We start from the raw sequence: 18,080 nt of genomic DNA on the forward strand, positions 1-18,080 counted from the left end.
ACGCTGTAAATAAATAAATAATTAATTAATATTATCTTACACATTATTATAATAATTATTAACTAATTCAAATTGTATTACAAGCCAAGGAAAGTAATTGTTTTGAAAAAAGCACTAAAACTTTATTTAAACTTTGATATTAAATGTCAAAATAAAGTTTAAAAATTATAAAAAAAGATTTTTTTCCAAAATTGTTGGGTTAAAATAGTAAGTAAAGTAATTTTGAGTTGCGTTCATAATAATTATATAATTGTCCCTTAGACATTTTCCCCCTATTTGCATATTCAAACCTTCTTTTGGCAGTCACCCAGTGAGAGGACGTTTTTGCTAGTGTCAAGTCTTATTTTTATACGCAAACAAAATAATAATAACAATTAATAAAATTTTAATTAAAGTTAAAATGCGTTTAGAAATTGCGATAATTTAAAAACCTTAAACAACGAATTTAAAATAATCGCAGTGCATCAAAATATTTAAAACCTTTCAAAAAAACATTTAACCGTGCATACGACAAACAACCTTCGGTTTTATTTTTCAATTTAAAAATAAATGACTTTCAAATATTGGTAAACATATATATATATATTTATATATATATATATATATATATATATATAATATATATATATATATATATATATATATATATATATATATATATATATATATATATATATATATATATATATATATATATATATATATATATATATATATATATATATATATATATATATATATATATATATATATATATATATATATATATATATATATATATATATATATATATATATATATATATATATATATATATATATATCGTAGTCGTACAGGAGAAAGTGACCAACTAACAAAACATAAAATGTTCAAGAGAGCCATTTAAGTCACATTTGCTTGGCAAGAAAACAAACATCAATGCAGTTAGTCATTTTTAACAAGTCAATATATTACACTTCCAAGTTAAGCTAGTAAGATATCAAAATCTCGATGATCACGTTTCTGCAAAAAAATCACTTGGTCATTTTCTCCTGTATGACTACGAAATTAAATTTTCGGCTATGTAACTCAACCTTGGTGCATGTTATAATAAAAATTATACATAATTGAGCTTACCTACTTATCTACCATATATAATAAAAAATATAACAAACCTACATCTTTAACTTCGTACATAATGTTTTGATTTGACCATCTCAAGGATCCGTCGACTCATTGCAAATATGTAACTCCCCCGCATTGTTCGAAATTCGCGTTAAATGAGTCTCCACTCTAAACACGACTTTTACTATAATTTATATTTGAAGCACTAACTTTGTGATTTTCCATTTTATATTTAAAATATAACTTTGTTTTAAAATCATTATAAATATTTTGTTATTACTTAATTGTAATGTCTACCGGTTTCGAAGCTAATCGCTTCTTTATCAAGACTGATTGATACTATTCATTGGTGATCAGTCTTGATAAAGAAGCGGTTAGCTTCGAAACCGGTAGATATTATAATTATGTTAAAATAAAATATTTTTAGTGATTTTAAAAGAAAGTAACATTTTAATTATACGACTTTTGCTTTTCTTATTCTTTTTCTTCTTCTTGGTGTAGGCCTTGTGGCCTGTTTTTTTCTTGTTTTTAAGATAAGCCTCCTCTTCTTTGTGTGCCTTGTTAGGTCCCCCCAACGTTGGCGATCACTTTAGCAAAGGTTTTGCATTCCTGCACCGTCCGGAACAACTCTTCCACTCCTCTTATCCGGTCCAGTCGCGAATGCTGCGAAGCCATGATGTTCGCTTTCTCCCAGGTCCTCAGTCCTATTTTCCTATCATTATAATTTGCAGAATGTAATATTTCTCTGCACGAAATACGTGACCCAGATAACGATATCTTCTGAACCTTGATATTGGACTAGAGTTCTCTGTGTGATCCAGTTCTTCTGAGTACTTCTTCATTAGTGACCCTATCCACCCAGGGAATACGAAGCATTCTGGGGTAATGCTACATTTCAAACGCTTTAATCCGATTTGTTGTATGCCAAGCCTCCTGCAATGTCGATTCATAGCTGTCAATCCATCTCTTTGGTCGTCTGCCCGGGAACCATCCACCTTGAGGATGGTTGTCCAGTGCAATGTGGGGGAGTCTGGATGGTTCCGTTCTCCTCACATGCTCACCATTGTCTTCTTCGTTACCTTCCCCATCTAACGACATCTGGGGCTCGCATATTTTTCTTATCCTGATGTTCCTTATTCTATCTGTAACACGACTTATGCACCTCTAATTATTTTATACCAACGAGCAACGTCTGTGGCTTCAATGCTTCCAAAGGTCATTGAATCCATGCGTTTTATCTACATCATAAAGATATCTTTTACATTACTTTTTTTTTATAAAAATCGCTTTTTTATTGTAATTTTAACCTCCTATTTCGAATTAACGAATTTCGTTTGAGCGACGGTACATTTATATATATTTTGTAGTACGTATAGTTACATATTTAACATTATCATCATATCATTGTTGTTTAGCTACTGTGTTTTGTTGAACATGTGTGTAGAATTAGTTACAATTAAAAATGTAGATACATTTTTTTTCAACTACCCATAGTAAAAATTATTTGGCCATAAAATAAAACGGTGAATATATCAATTCATAACTAGTGACAAATATCACAAATGGTCAATCTAAAAAAGTGAAAAATTCATTAGTAACGTGAACAGTGAATTTCCGGACATTTACCGGAACAATATGATCTATTTTAAAATAAATTAAAATCAACGTACTTATTTTACTGAACAAAATAACAAATTGGATATTGACCCAAGAACTATCCATTTTTCAATTTTCAGAATAACGAAATGGATAAATAACCCAAGATCGATCCGAATAGCCTTTCTTGTTGTACCATATTTTATGGTTCCATTTTTTTTTTAATAATTACTGTATATAATATAAGTATATGTACAATAAACATTCAAAAATAATTTACTGCACTTTACTCATGTAAACTTTATAGGAAATTCGAAATAATAAAAAATAAATGCACAATATTAAGAGAAAAATACAAGTTAAAATATACATTTATTAGTAAATACCATATACAATATATATAATGGTTACGTCATTATAATTAATTATTACTGGTCAATTTGAGACACGATATAAATACGCTTTTCGTACGTAAAACTAAGAAAAAATATATAATATTTGAATATTTATACCTAATATATTATTGCATAATATAAATAAATGCTTTTGCTTTGAAATAACGATATACATTAAACTAAGAAAAATATTACTGATATTTCATTTGTAAAATATTTTAACTTAGTTTAAAATATTTGAATTTATTGTAATATACAGGTGTGGCAAAAAATACAAAGTAATGGACATATTCTGTCTCTTTCAATATTGTCATTAGTTTATATAAGTGTAACAAGGACGAGGATTTTCTAGAAATGATTCATTATATCCTTGTCATCCTCAATTGATTTTTCTATTTTTGTCTTCTTCTTCTTCCTTATCTAATCGAAGTATGGATTGTTTCTTTCACTCTGTATTATTTGTAGTAATGCCAGATAAGAGAAGATAGAATTAGTTCTATAAAAAACCATTATTTTCCTTATTTCCAAATAATTTTTAACACCCTGTTCCATATCTCAAAACAAATAACTAAAAGTGTTAAAAATAATATTCTCCTCATAATTAAATAGTTTTTACCCTCTGACACACAACGAAAAGTAAAAAAAAATGTTATCCTTATTTTTCAATAATTTTTTAACACCCTGCTCTATATTTTTTGACAAACAACTAAATATTTTTGAAATAATGTTCTCCTGATTTATTTATATAATAGTTTCGAATCCTTTGTACCATATTTTTTGATACACCTTGTATATTAGATATAATTGATATTTTTTCGTCCAAACCTGAAAAAATCAATTAAAAATATTAACTCTTAAATTAAGATTAAAAAATACTGTTAAATTTATTATAAAGACCTTTAATAATAACGATTATTCCAAATATTTTTTTTCAGCATACAATTTGTTACGCTTTTGCCGATTTCAGAAAAGGATGAATGACTTGAAACATCGTTTAAATATAAATATTTGTATCATTTACATAAAAATGTATTCAAAAGTGCTTAAAACAATTCGGTCACTCCTTTCAACAACGTCATATATCAGCAAACTTGATTTTTCAGGAGATCGTTTTTAAAGTTTAAAAATATAATAAAATGCATTAAAAATAAATATCAAGCCACTTATTGAACTTTTTACTGTGCAACAGATCTTTTTAGGTAAAATCTGAATGTTTTTTTACGTTTGAAAAATATTTAGTACGTTAAAAAAAAAATTAACAATACCTTTTCTTCGAAATGCAAAAAAAAAACACTTTCTGGCGGGTAAATATTAAGTTTAAAATATGCCGCTTTTGCTGGGATAAAGTACATTTTCTGGGCATTCCGAAAACATGCAAATGCAACTGAAAACACAACTGAAAATTGACGATTTTTGAAATATGACGTTGTTGAAAGGAGTGAGCGAATTGTAATTGTACAATTTAACAAAATAATTGTTGAATACGAAAGAAAACCTTGAGAACAAAACTACGCTCACAACATTTTTAACGTGTGTCCAATTATTCTTTTACAAACCTTGGTTTCTCCACATAGGAGTAATTTTATATTTACATCTCAACATACATGAAGAATAATATGGACATCTTGGTGTTTACAGGGCTGCGACCTATCACGGTTTAAGTGATCACTTTATCACGTGTAACATTTACCATGCTCTCTATGATTGACGACCGTAGCTATCATTTTCTTCTGTTAAATGACATGGCGGTAAACTATAAATTTCCTTAGTTTACAACATTTTGAGTGAGTCCAAATCCTTGTTCATAAATCTAGGTAAAACTCTCAAACCAGACTGAGTTTCGAAAAACGTGTCATAAATAATATAATAAGCGATATTTACCAAGATAACTTGAAATTTTAGAATAAATAAATATTCACTAGTAAATGAAATAACTTTACAAACAAAAATCATCTTTTTTGAAGACGCAAACCTTTTTATTCACAACATTTTGGGTGAGTTCAAATCCTTGTTCACAATCTGGGTTTCTCTACTCAGGAGTTATTTATATAGAGATCTCAACATAGACGAAGAATAATATTTATTTGTATCTTAGTAAGTGAAATAAGGCAGGCGCTGTGGCGTAGTTGGGTAGACGCTCGACTGATTCGATTCCCTTCCATTGAAAAATGGATTCAAGAAAGATTTATTTTCAATTGGTCTGGGTGTTTGTGATGTATTTTTCACATTTACCTTCCCTATTCTTGCTATCCTACCTGCAGACAAGCATCTAAAATATACGCTTTGTGGTTTATTCCTTTAAAAAAAGTCAGGAAGAATCGTACGTACATTACATAACGGTCTCTACCGAGTAATAAAAAAGCTTACTCATATCAACTAACTCTGCTAAAACTCACATATGAAAGAACGTGTCAATTATAAGGTATTTGTACAAGTTCTAAAAAATTGAGTTGTGTGGTTGGTAATGAATAAAATGGTGAATATTTTATTAAAATTAAACACTTGAATAATCCACTTAATCGAGTTTTATTTTTATTTACGACTAGTTTCGAAAACGACAATTGTATTCATCTTCTGGTACAAATTAAAAACTAATTAATGTTATCGATTTGTACCAGAAGATGAAAATAATTGTCGTTTTCGAAACTAGTCGTAAATAAAAATAAAACTCGATTAAGTGGATTATTCAAGTGTGTAATTTTAATAAAATAATCATGTCATTCCACAAAGTTAATGCCGAATCAATAAATAATATAAAATGGTGAATGTTACACGTGTATATACATATAAAATGACGATGAAAAATATGTTATTATGTATGATCAACCCTGTGGTACGTTATTTTTTCCTATTTTGACTATTCCTCTATAATAAAAAAAACTTCATTTATTCCCTTCTTAGTACTAAGAAAATTAAATTAAATGTGTATTGTATGAAAATTGTATGTTAAATATTTGTTTTATGAATAGTTTGGTTAGGTGTCGATAAGATGAGTTTATTGTAATGGTTTATTTTAAAATAAGTATTTATTATTACTGTTATTTATTGTAAAAAAATAAAACTTTAATTATTTTAGGTGCTCAATTAAATGGAATGCGTGTAAATTAGGAGGCATATCACCGGGTTAGAAATTGCATAAATATTAAAGAAATCCATTCAATTTATTTAATTTACAACATTTTCAGTGTGTCCAAGTACTTGTTCACAAATCCGGATTATCTCCAATAAAGAGTTATTTCTTACATTATTTTTTGACATCTTAACATAGATGAAGAATAATATGGAATCCCTTATCCCACCATATATTGTCAAACAATGTGTTTGATCAATATATCTAGAAGTTCCAAGAATTTGATTAGTGTGGTTGTCAATCATGGTTAGAATTGGTGAATGTTACCTGTGTGTTAAGTGATCATTTAAACCAGCCTATGATGGAAGTAAGCCTTGTAAATGCCTAGAATTCCACATTCTTCTTCATCTATGTTGAGATGTAAAAACGTTAGACTTTATTTTGGATTTTTTTTTAATAGTTAAAACGAAGAAGTAACTTTTTATTCTTTACGTCATTTAATTAATTTATTATAAAAATATTTACAATTTTCCACAGTTTCATACTTCTTCTGTAACGCATGCGTAATATTGTTTTTTTTTTTTTTCAAAATTATTACTTGATTCGGCAGTTATTTTGTGGTAATATCTATCCATTTTAATTTTAATTTTTCTTGGTATTTACCACTATTTGTTACAATCTATTGTGACACGTGTTTCGATGCATTCAGCATCATTATCAAACATGTTACTCAGAGATTCTGAATGCATCGAAACATGTGTCATAATAGATTGTATAAATAGTGATTTATGCTCGTACCAAGTTTTTTTTTATGTAGTTAGTATAATTATGAATTTCGAATAATAATAAAAAACTACATGAAAATAATTTTTATCTTCATAGTATTCAGTATACTTTATATGTTTATTTTATACATAATATAATACTTGGTAACGAACCAATAATAAAATAAAAATCCTTTTCATATTTTTATTTATTAATACTCCGTACACATATCGCTCACTCCTTTCAAGAACGTCATAAATCAAAATACTTGATTTTTCAGGAGAACGTTTTTAAGGTTTAAAAATACAACACAACGTATTAAAAATAAATATCAAGCAACTTATTGAACTTTTTACTGTGCAACATATCTTTTTAGGTAAAACCTGAAGGTTTTTTCTCCATTTGAAAAATATTTAGTATATTTAAAAAAATAATTAAAAAGTACCTTTTCTTCAAAATGTAAAAACAACATTTTCTGCTCTGTAGCGGGTAAATATTAAGTTAAAAATATGCCTCTTTTGCTGGGATGTAGTAAATTTTCTGGTCTTTCCGAAAACATGTACAACTGAAAATTGACGATTTTCGATTTATGACGTTCTTGAAAGGAGTGAGCGATATATGAACATCCAATACTGTCTAATTGCAGTTTAGGTAAATTTGATAAATAATTTAATTTTATCGAAAAAATTCTTTATTAAATGAACTCATTGAAAAATTCCCTCGTGAAACATTAATAAAAGCTACATTGAGTAGCTTCAAAAATAAACCAGTTTGTTTTATTTTTGATTATTTCATTATATTAAAAATAAAAATAATACATGCAATGTATTGTAGTTGGACAGTTTTGAATTCAATTGAATTTTGTTTATTTTTAATTAAATTTACATTAATTAAAGTTAGTTTTAATTAACTTTATATTTTATATGAATTATTTATAGAACCTAAATCATATAATGTGTAATATGTTGGAAAAATATAAAATAATGTATAATATAAAACTGTGCAGTTATTATTATAATTATTATGAAGTTTATTTTAATGGAATAAAACTAGAGTTAAAATTAAATATCTGTTTTATTTTTACTGATGAATTATACTAACCAATTTTCAATTTATTTCAATTTCAATTTTCAATTTATTTATTCTCCAAAAAAATATATACATAACAAACAATATTCAAGGCGTATATATTAAAAGTAAGCAAGAAGACTTAAAGGTGTAGAAGAATCCCGCTTCGGAAAACTCCTTCGGACACATGGAACAGATCAATATCCAATGTGATATTGTTCAACATAGCGGTAGTTCTTCCTACAGGCATAACCATCGGTAGGTTGGTCCTGTGTATAGGAATGTGAAACAATCTATGCCGACGCTGTCTTAGGTAACTATCGGGAACATACAGACCAATGTTCCGGATAATTTCAGGATTATCGATCATACCGCGCAACAATCGAATGAGTGAAGAAGGACCATTACAACAAATTTATAAGTTTATGAAAAAATGTAGTTACTTTATTGTATAACGCAGAAGAAGACCGACGAAAATTTGCCATGATCAAATATTTCAAATACTTGAACGATAAAAATGGTCAGGTTCAGGAGTCAGAATAATCAGCAGGTATGTATGAGGAGATGCATGAACGTGGAAGAGGCGAAGATTGGTTGCAAAGACAGATTGGTGTGGCGTTCTATTCTCTCTGTCTACCCTTGCGAGGAGGTTTCAGTCAAAAGTAGAAACGTACGATTTATGAATGGCTTATAACACTGGCCAACAATTAACAACTTTTATTTTGTAACTTGCATGAAAATACCTGATCTTTGTGCAATTTGCAAAGCTGAATTCAAAAACGAAAGCAAAAAAATGTAGCACGTCAGATTTTTGAGTTATGGACATTTTTAATTCTGATATTGGCTACTTATTATTTATGTATCAATATATATATATATATATATATATATATATATATATATATATATATATATATATATATATATATATATATATATATATATATATATATATATATATATATATATATATATATATATATATATATATATATATATATATATATATATATATATATATATATATATATATATATATATATATATATATATATATATATATATATACAAATATATATATATATATATGTATATATATATATATATATATATATATATATATATATATATATATATATATATATATAAACATATAATGCTATCGTATTTAATATTAATAAGTTAATATATTTCCACTGTTACTCCATAATTATCAATATATTTTTTTCATCCCTTAGACCGTAGACTAAAACATGTCTAGATACCAACCACTATTACGGTTTCAACGTATGGGGTCCATACAAACAATAATATGACTGTAACAGAAAACTTGACGTGATACAAGCTTGTCACCATATAGACTTTGAATAAGAACGATTAACTTAGTCCAAATCAGTCATCAAAATTTCAGTTACAAAATCATTGTTGGCCAGTGTTATTTTTTAACTGTTTTATTTATTACGTTACATGTAAGTCATTTTACATACTGCTTGAAAATAAACTACGTTTATCAATATAAGGGAACATTGAACTAGTCCAACTATCAACTAGTTGACATTAAGATAAGTAGATATAAATTATATACACATACAAACCGCTTACTCCTTTCAACAACGTCATATGTGTCGCCTACTATCAAAATTCGCCAGATCCATGTAAGTCGAAATTATAAAAAATGCAAAATTCTCCGGGTACCATTTACGTTTCAAAGATTTGTCTATCTTTAGATAAAATTTTATGAAATACAGAATTTTCCTATTTTTTCGAAATTTATTCAGTATTTAAAAAAAACACAAGACACAAACCGATAATGACGTCATCTTAATTTTTGACCCATCCTCGCTCTCTGATTGGCCGATATGGGTCAGAAGGCAAGTTTCATGAATATAGCGGAATTTAAATACAACGCTGTTTTTAAGTATTTTTTAGCTGGGTTTTGTATTTAAATAGTTTTAACAATAAAACCCACAATTGGCATTCTGATAGAGTATTTATTTTGAAATCGTATAAAATGGGATCTGGTGGATTTTGAAAGTAGGTGACACATATGTCATACATGGTTCCGACGATGACGATAAGAAAGTATATAAATTAATAATTTAATATCAATAAGTATAGGATAAATGAACTGAAGTATTAATGTACGCAATAACACTGTGAAATATTTATCCGTGGACACAAAAATGTATGAGTTATATCGTAGTCGATATATATATATATATATATATATATATATATATATATATATATATATATATATATATATATATATATATATATATATATATATATATATATATATATATATATATATATATATATATATATATATATATATATATATATATATATATATATATATATACAAATATATATATATATGTATATATATATATATATATATATATATATATATATATATATATATATATATATATATATATATATATATATAATATATATATATATATTTATATATATATATATATATATACAAATATATATATATTTATATATATATATATAAATATATATATATATATATATATATATATATATATATATATATATATATATATATATATATATATATATATATATATATATATATATATAACTAAAACTAACTAACCATCACGCTCCTTCCCCGCAGGGGTAGGCAGAGAGAATAGAACGCCACACCACTTTGTCTTTGCAAACATTCTTTGCCTCTTCTACATTCATGCATCTCCTCATACATACCCGACGATTATTACGACTCCTGACCCGGCCGCTTTCAAGTATTTGACATACCTGATTGTGCCAAGTTTTCCTCGGTCGTCCTCTGCTTCTTTTTCCAACTACATTCGCTCCATAAATTTGTTTAACCGTTCTTTCTTCACTCATACGCTCCACATGTCCAAACCATCTCAACACGCCTTTCTTAATTTTATCGATAATGCTTGTCTCAGCCTTACATTCTTTCCTTATTTCATCATTAGAACATCTATCAACATCGTTTTGCCACACATTCGTCTGAGGGATCGCATTTCAACTGCATTCAGTCTGCTTTCATCCTTCTTTTGCCAACTCCATGCTTCGCTTCCATACATAAGGGTTGGAACCAGAACTCCATTGTGTACTGCCAGTTTAGCTTCCGCTGATAGATTTTTATTTGCTAAAACTGATTTTAGTGCACCATTCACTCTGTTCCCATATATATATATACATATATATATATATATAATATACGTAGATATAAGAATAAACAAGTAGATTCACTACCTGCGTACAATCAAGAATTAAAATCATACACCTAAGTAACTTCACTGCTAACTTAGAATCAATGAAATGTATGATAAACTCATGCCTCTAGCGAGATAGCGAGTGTTTTTGCCTAGAAATTTCACTCATGAATTACATGAAATTATAGTAACTTTAAACATAAAGAGTAAATCCACTCACAAGTAGGTATAGGCTATGAAACTTATAAAGTTGAAGCCTGAGTAGAGACATGATAAACGGTGTTGCATAAGCCGTAGCTAGATTTCAGAGTCACTTGGACGTTAGGTAAGTTAAAAAAAGTCACTTTTGCTTGGCAAGAAAATAAACATCAATGCAGTAAGTCATTCTTAACAATTCAATATATTATACTTCCAAGTTTAAAATCCTTTGGGATTTTTTCGGGCCAATATTAAGCTAGTAAGATATCGAATAGTCAATGATCACGTTTTTGTAAAAAAAAAATGCACTTGGTCACTTTCTCCTGTATGACTACGATATGTATGTTTAATGTTGATCCAAAGTTGTTTCGAATGACAAGTTTAAATTATAAAAGAAAACAAATCTGGCATAATGTAGAGAAGTATGTATCGTTCATGGAAACATACTCGCAATAACGTATGTGTAAGTTATTATAATTTATTTCACATGCCTTGCAGACACGTGATTTTTCCATTTGCATAGAGTCTACACGTCTTCAGGTAAACCACTAATTGTCAAACCCTGTGACGTAAACCAGTTGTGGAAATGGAAAAAAGACCTTCACTTCTTAACTATTTTAGAAAGGTTAGGTATCAACATAATTTCATAATTCAGTCAAACTATTATGGTGTACAATGGTTAATGAGTGAAAGTATTGGTACATACATACAGGTTATTAATTCAATTATTTATTTCATCACATAAATAATTTTAAATTTTAAGGGAAAATAATTATAATTTGTATTTATGGTAAATCAATGTTATTGTACTATCATTCCCTTCCCGGTATTGTGTACCTTGTACACTTTGCTTCTAATAACCATAATACCTCTATAAATATAATAAATACAAGGCTGAGATTTTAGGTATTCCTCCATAATATATTTTTACGCATTAATTTAAAAAATAATATAATAAATAATAATAATCAGAATTTATCGGGTACATCGGAGGTATTTTGTGAATATCGGAAAAAATTCGTGTATAAATAGCGCGTGAAGATAATGCGGGAACCGCGACACTAAATCCGCATCTCACTCTTGCATACTTGCACTGTGCAAACGTGAGGAGCTCAAAGCTCAATGTTCTTTGGCTAGCGACTAGCGGGCTAGCGGCAGTCAGCAATCGCTTTTGAGCTCCCGACAAGAGTGGACCGATGTTTGTGCTGTGAGCGTTGCCAGATGGTTTTTTAATGTTTTCATCAAATAAATCAAATTATTATAATTTTTGTCTTTTTTATAATAAATTAAAGGGATTAGCTATGAATGTTCCGATTTGAAATCGCTATTTTTTTATTGTGTAGTGACTACCTAACACCGGGATGCGGGTTTTTATTTAAGCACCGGAAGGGAAAGGTTGATGGTTATAAGAATTTGTGAAAGTATTGATATTTATGTGTTAGATATTTCGTTCTAATGTGGTTATCTCTTGTGGCTGCTCTATAGGGGTAGGCAGAGAAAATACAATACCACACCAATCTGTCTTTGAAAAAAATCTTCGCTTCCTTCACATTCATGCATCTCCTCATACATACACTACATACATAAGCACTAAACAGCACGTCGACTGTTTGGATTCCCTTCCTATCACGCATATTCTCGTATATGTGTATGATAAAATAAAAATGAATGGTAAAATAAATACAATAATATGTTCAAAATTGCTGTAGCTGTACCCTTTCATCGCACAGCGTTGGTCTAACATGAAATAGAAATAAATGGGGTTATTTTTACACCCATATAACTGACTAATTATTTTTGTAAATACAGTTAAACCTAGATATAACGTACTAATTGGGGAGGAGTGTCCGTTATATAAAAATAGACATAATTAACTGTCCCGTTCCGAAGGGGGTATCAATTTCTTTACTAGCGCTCCACAGTTTAATTATCGGTGGTACATCGCCAAGTTTGCACGTGTGTGTGTTGTGTTCCCAATACCCAAACGTTATTTGGCAAATACAGAGTGTTTTTTCTCGTTGCTAAGAAAAATTATAAATTATTCAAATTATCTACTAACATTTCTTGGTGCATCGCATTTTTACATTTATTTTATAAAAATCTGCCTTTTTACACTGTAATTAAATTGTCATAATTTTAATATTTATAAACTTTACCCTAACAATGAGTGGAAAACAATTGACAGATGATATGATTGAGCAACTTCTGAACGATACGGACACTGATGTATCTTTAAGTGATGATGAAAGCGATTTAGGGTTAGAAAATAAAGATGATGTTTCCGACACAGATAACTATATAATCGAAGAACTTTCAGCGTGGAGTCCGTAGATATAGAAGACAACAGTAGAAATGACGAAGAAAATTTGTTCACTTCCAAATCAGGCTACAGATGGACAGATATTCCTCCACCTTCTTCAAAAACCCATTCCCACAACATAATAAGATCAACATCTGGTATAGCTGGACCACTAGCAGCTGCAAAGAGTATGAAAGAAATGTTTTTTTCTTTTATTACTCCTACCATGATGACTGAGATAATACGTTGTACCAACAAATATTGTGAAGAACGAGGTATTACGGGAAACGCAATAACAGAAAGCGAAATACAAGCTTTTATGGGATTTTTTCAGCATCTGGCAAAAATAGAGGTAGAAAACAACACGTCAGTGACCTTTGGAAAACCAACAGAGTATTTAAACAGTTCTTTTATGCAGCGGCAATGCCTCGTGACCGGTTCCAGTTTATTTATAGCAAAATTCGGTTTGATAACAAAGCTACGAGAAATGAAAGGATGGCTCTGTCTGGCCATAAACATGAGGCAATAAAATTATTTTTTGAACAGTTTGTGGAAAATTGCACGATAAATTATTCACCTGGATCCCACTTATCAATAGATGAGCGCCTAGCTGTCTTTAGGGGAAATTGCTCATTTAAGGTGTATATAAAAAGTAAGCCAGGGAGGTATGGAATAAAAATATGGGTGGCGGCAGAAGCCGATAGTGGATATATTTGTAATGCACAGATTTACACGGGCAAAATTAACAATGTACGGGAGGTGAATCAAGGTCATAGAGTTGTGATGGAGATGGCCACACCGTATTTTGGCAGTGGACGAGGAATTACAGTCGACATTTTTTTCACATCTGTGGCCTTAGCACAATCATTGATGGCGGAAGGACTTTCTCTCACGAGGACAATGAGAAGCAACAAAAGAGAAATACCTGTAGCATTTCAGAAATCTCCTTCACGAGAGTTATTTTCCTCACTGTTTGGGTTTTCGAATAATATGACCCTGGTATCGTATGTTCCTAAAATTAAAACTGCTGTAAATCTTCTAACGACAGAGTTTTATAACAAAAGCGTCGACGTTGGATATAAGAAAAAATCGGAAATAATTTTGCATTACAACAAAACTAAAGGTGGAGTTGATTTGGGAGATAAAATGACGAGAGAATATTCATGCGCCCGGTCTACAAGGAGATGGCCACTTAGAATTTTTTTTGAAATCCTTGATATGGCGGCATTGAATTCTTATTTTCTTTGGCTTAAAAAAATCCAGAATGGAAACAAAATGACAGAAGTAAGAGAAGAAAATTTATTCAAAAATTGGCCATGGAGCTCGTGACAGATAACGCAAGAAAACGAAGCAGATTAAAATCAAATGATAAGCTCCATCAAAAGGCATTTAGCTTATTTGCAGATGAAATGGGGGAAGAATTCCCCTTAGATAAACCATGTACTTCAGCTTTCAATCCACCTACACAACGAGGTCGCTGTAATTTCTGCCCCCGCAAATCTGACAAAAAAAACAAAATAAAGTGTGTTGTTTGTGACGAATTTATATGTTTGATACATAAACACGAGGTAAAAAAGTTTTACTGTCCAAACTGTTCATTCAACGTTATGTGATTTTTTATATTGTTTTTTAATGTCTGAATTTTGTAAACATTCTTTGTTTTCTTCCCATAATATAACGACAAATTATAAGCACGCTGTGTAGTATGCTTCAGTCTCTCTCCTCACCCTTCCCCGCACGCATCGTTCCGGCCAACATCCGGCCGAAGCTCTCCAGTGATGATTGAACTTCGGTTGGAATTGGATGCAACTACCGCAGAGAACTTCTTCCCAACTATGTTTTTTCGAAAATTATTATGTTTATTGCAGAAAAATCAAATTATTATGGATAAAATAGAATAACAATAGTATGATAAACATTTTGGCATAAGTAGAATTTGTAAAAACACTGTATTTATAGCATTTTACTTGGGGTATTGCCAGTACCCCCTTCGGAACCTACGGATTATTTTTTTTTTCCTCCGGACCGGAAAGGTTATACCATACAAAACACAAACAAAATTCACATTTCTTTTAAAATGAGCCGCCTAGGCTCACAAAAATAGTATGAAATTGAAGTATTTTTGTAAATAATAAAAACACAAATATTTCACTTTTAAAAAATCTGTTAGGTTGTGGTCCCGTGGCTAGTGTCGTGGACTCTTGAGTCAGAGTTTCTCGGTTCGAAACCACGCTACCACAATTTGATACCAATTTCCAATAATGATCCACTTAGGCTCACAGAAATAGTGTAAAATGTAAGTATTTTTGTAAATAATAAAAACGCAGTTCTCTTTTTTAATTAAAAATTAAATAAATTAACTATTTATTATCTTCGAACACTCGTCGTGAAGTAACCTTGCTATTTAATATCGACGCGCTAACTTTTGGTAATCCTACTTCGAAATAAGAATCAAGTTTTGTTGGCACTCTTGAAGTTTTGTGACATATTTTTTTTTATTTTCATGTTCGCTAAAAATTGTTTACATGCGGTGACACTTAAATACAAGCATGTATAACATTGATAGGGTTTTTTTACATTTGACAGTTTTTTTGTCCGTTATATCCGAAGATCGTTAAGTATAATAAAATAAAAACCCTCATCCGCACTCCGATGGTGCATAGGGCACTGCATAATATAAACGCAGTGTTATTTTGATCGTTAGCACATGAAGGAAAGGTGATCAGCCCTCCGCTTCAGGTTACCAGTCCAGAGTAATATTGAATAAATATTACAGTGAAAAAAATCACTTATATTTATTTTACCTCCCTTGGGAATCGAACCCGAGACCTCCAGAACGGTAGCCGAGCGTGCTTACCATTACACTACGGAGGCAAATCGTTATTTATAGGTGCGTTATAACGAGATTTTACTCTATTTTCCATTAGTCCATTTCCAGCACTGTCACCGTTTGGGATACGCTTGGTTGAGAGATATAGTTGTACCTACGAGGCAGCGAGGACAATATGGTACCAAGTCTGTACGAAGCGAATTACTGGAACAGAATATTGTCAAAGTGGGGGGGGGAGGTATTGTCTGATAATATGGTAAAGACTCGACGACAGGGATGGCGAAACTTTAATGATAATAATTTGTCTATACATATAATAAATAACAATCATTTAGTTTTTTTCCTTATTTGTTTTATTTGACACGCGTAACGACGGAACCCGGTCATTGATTAAATTAAATAAATTTGGAAAAAACTATATAGTTACCGGCTTTCGTCGTCATTGACATCATCAGATTGGTAATGTCGATAACGACGAAACCCGGTTACTGATCAAATAAAATAAATATCGAAAATAATTTTAACAAATGCTTTTTTTATATAAATAATGTATTTCCACCAAGATATATCAGTAAAAGACTATTTTTTAAACCCTTATCCGCACTGAATGGTGCATAGGGCACTCCATCATTTAATCGCAGTGTTATCTTGATCGTTAAAACACAAAGGAAAGGTGATCAGCCTTCCGCTTCTGGTACCAGTCCAGGGTAATATTAAATAAGTATTACCGTGAAAAAATCACTTATATTTATTTAACCCCCCCCCCCTGGGGGGTCAAATAAATATAACTTCCTGGGAGTCAAACCCGAGACCTCCAGAACGGTAGCCGAGCGTGCTGACCATTACACTACGGAGGCGAACTATTACTGCACTGATTTGTATCGGTAAAGAAAACTTTTGGTAATGCATTATTTTTGTACAAATTTACTAATGGCACTTTACCCGAAGATATCCGTGTAAGGATAGAATTATCTTTTAGATTAAAATATCAACTAAAATTAATTAAAATTCAAATCTTTACATCCTAGGTGTAATGTTTTACTGGGTTATTTTTATGTTTTCTTATAAATTCATCACATCTTTGATCTAGACACACGATAAAATACGTGTGTAATAGTTATATATGTACTTTATTCATTGGTGAAACAGAAAAAGTCATAATTTTACCAGACAGTTTTAATTTAAACTCCGCTGTTGAATTTGAACGCCTTTGAATTTGAACGATACAAAAGTTCGAGTCACATGTGAGCGTTATGATTTATTGAACTGATTTATACCACAAAAATATTTGTTTAGTGCGCTATACCCTTTTCCGCATTTGAAGATTATTTCTATGTTAGTTCTCTTTTTATCAGGTGCAAAATATTACTCCCCTCCGGGCGGAACATTTATTTATTTATTTCGGGGATACATTCAATTGGTTTATTTACAGGGGTTTTTTTGGCAAAGAATGTCCCGGAACTCAATAAAAAAGTATTCAAATATCATTTAAATATTCATTACAATACCATATTTTATTTATCATTTGGCG

The sequence above is a fragment of the Brachycentrus maculatus genome, unplaced genomic scaffold (assembly GCF_059751285.1).
Source record: "Brachycentrus maculatus isolate JH-2025_06_01 unplaced genomic scaffold, ASM5975128v1 h1tg000365l, whole genome shotgun sequence".
NCBI lineage: Eukaryota > Metazoa > Arthropoda > Insecta > Trichoptera > Brachycentridae > Brachycentrus > Brachycentrus maculatus.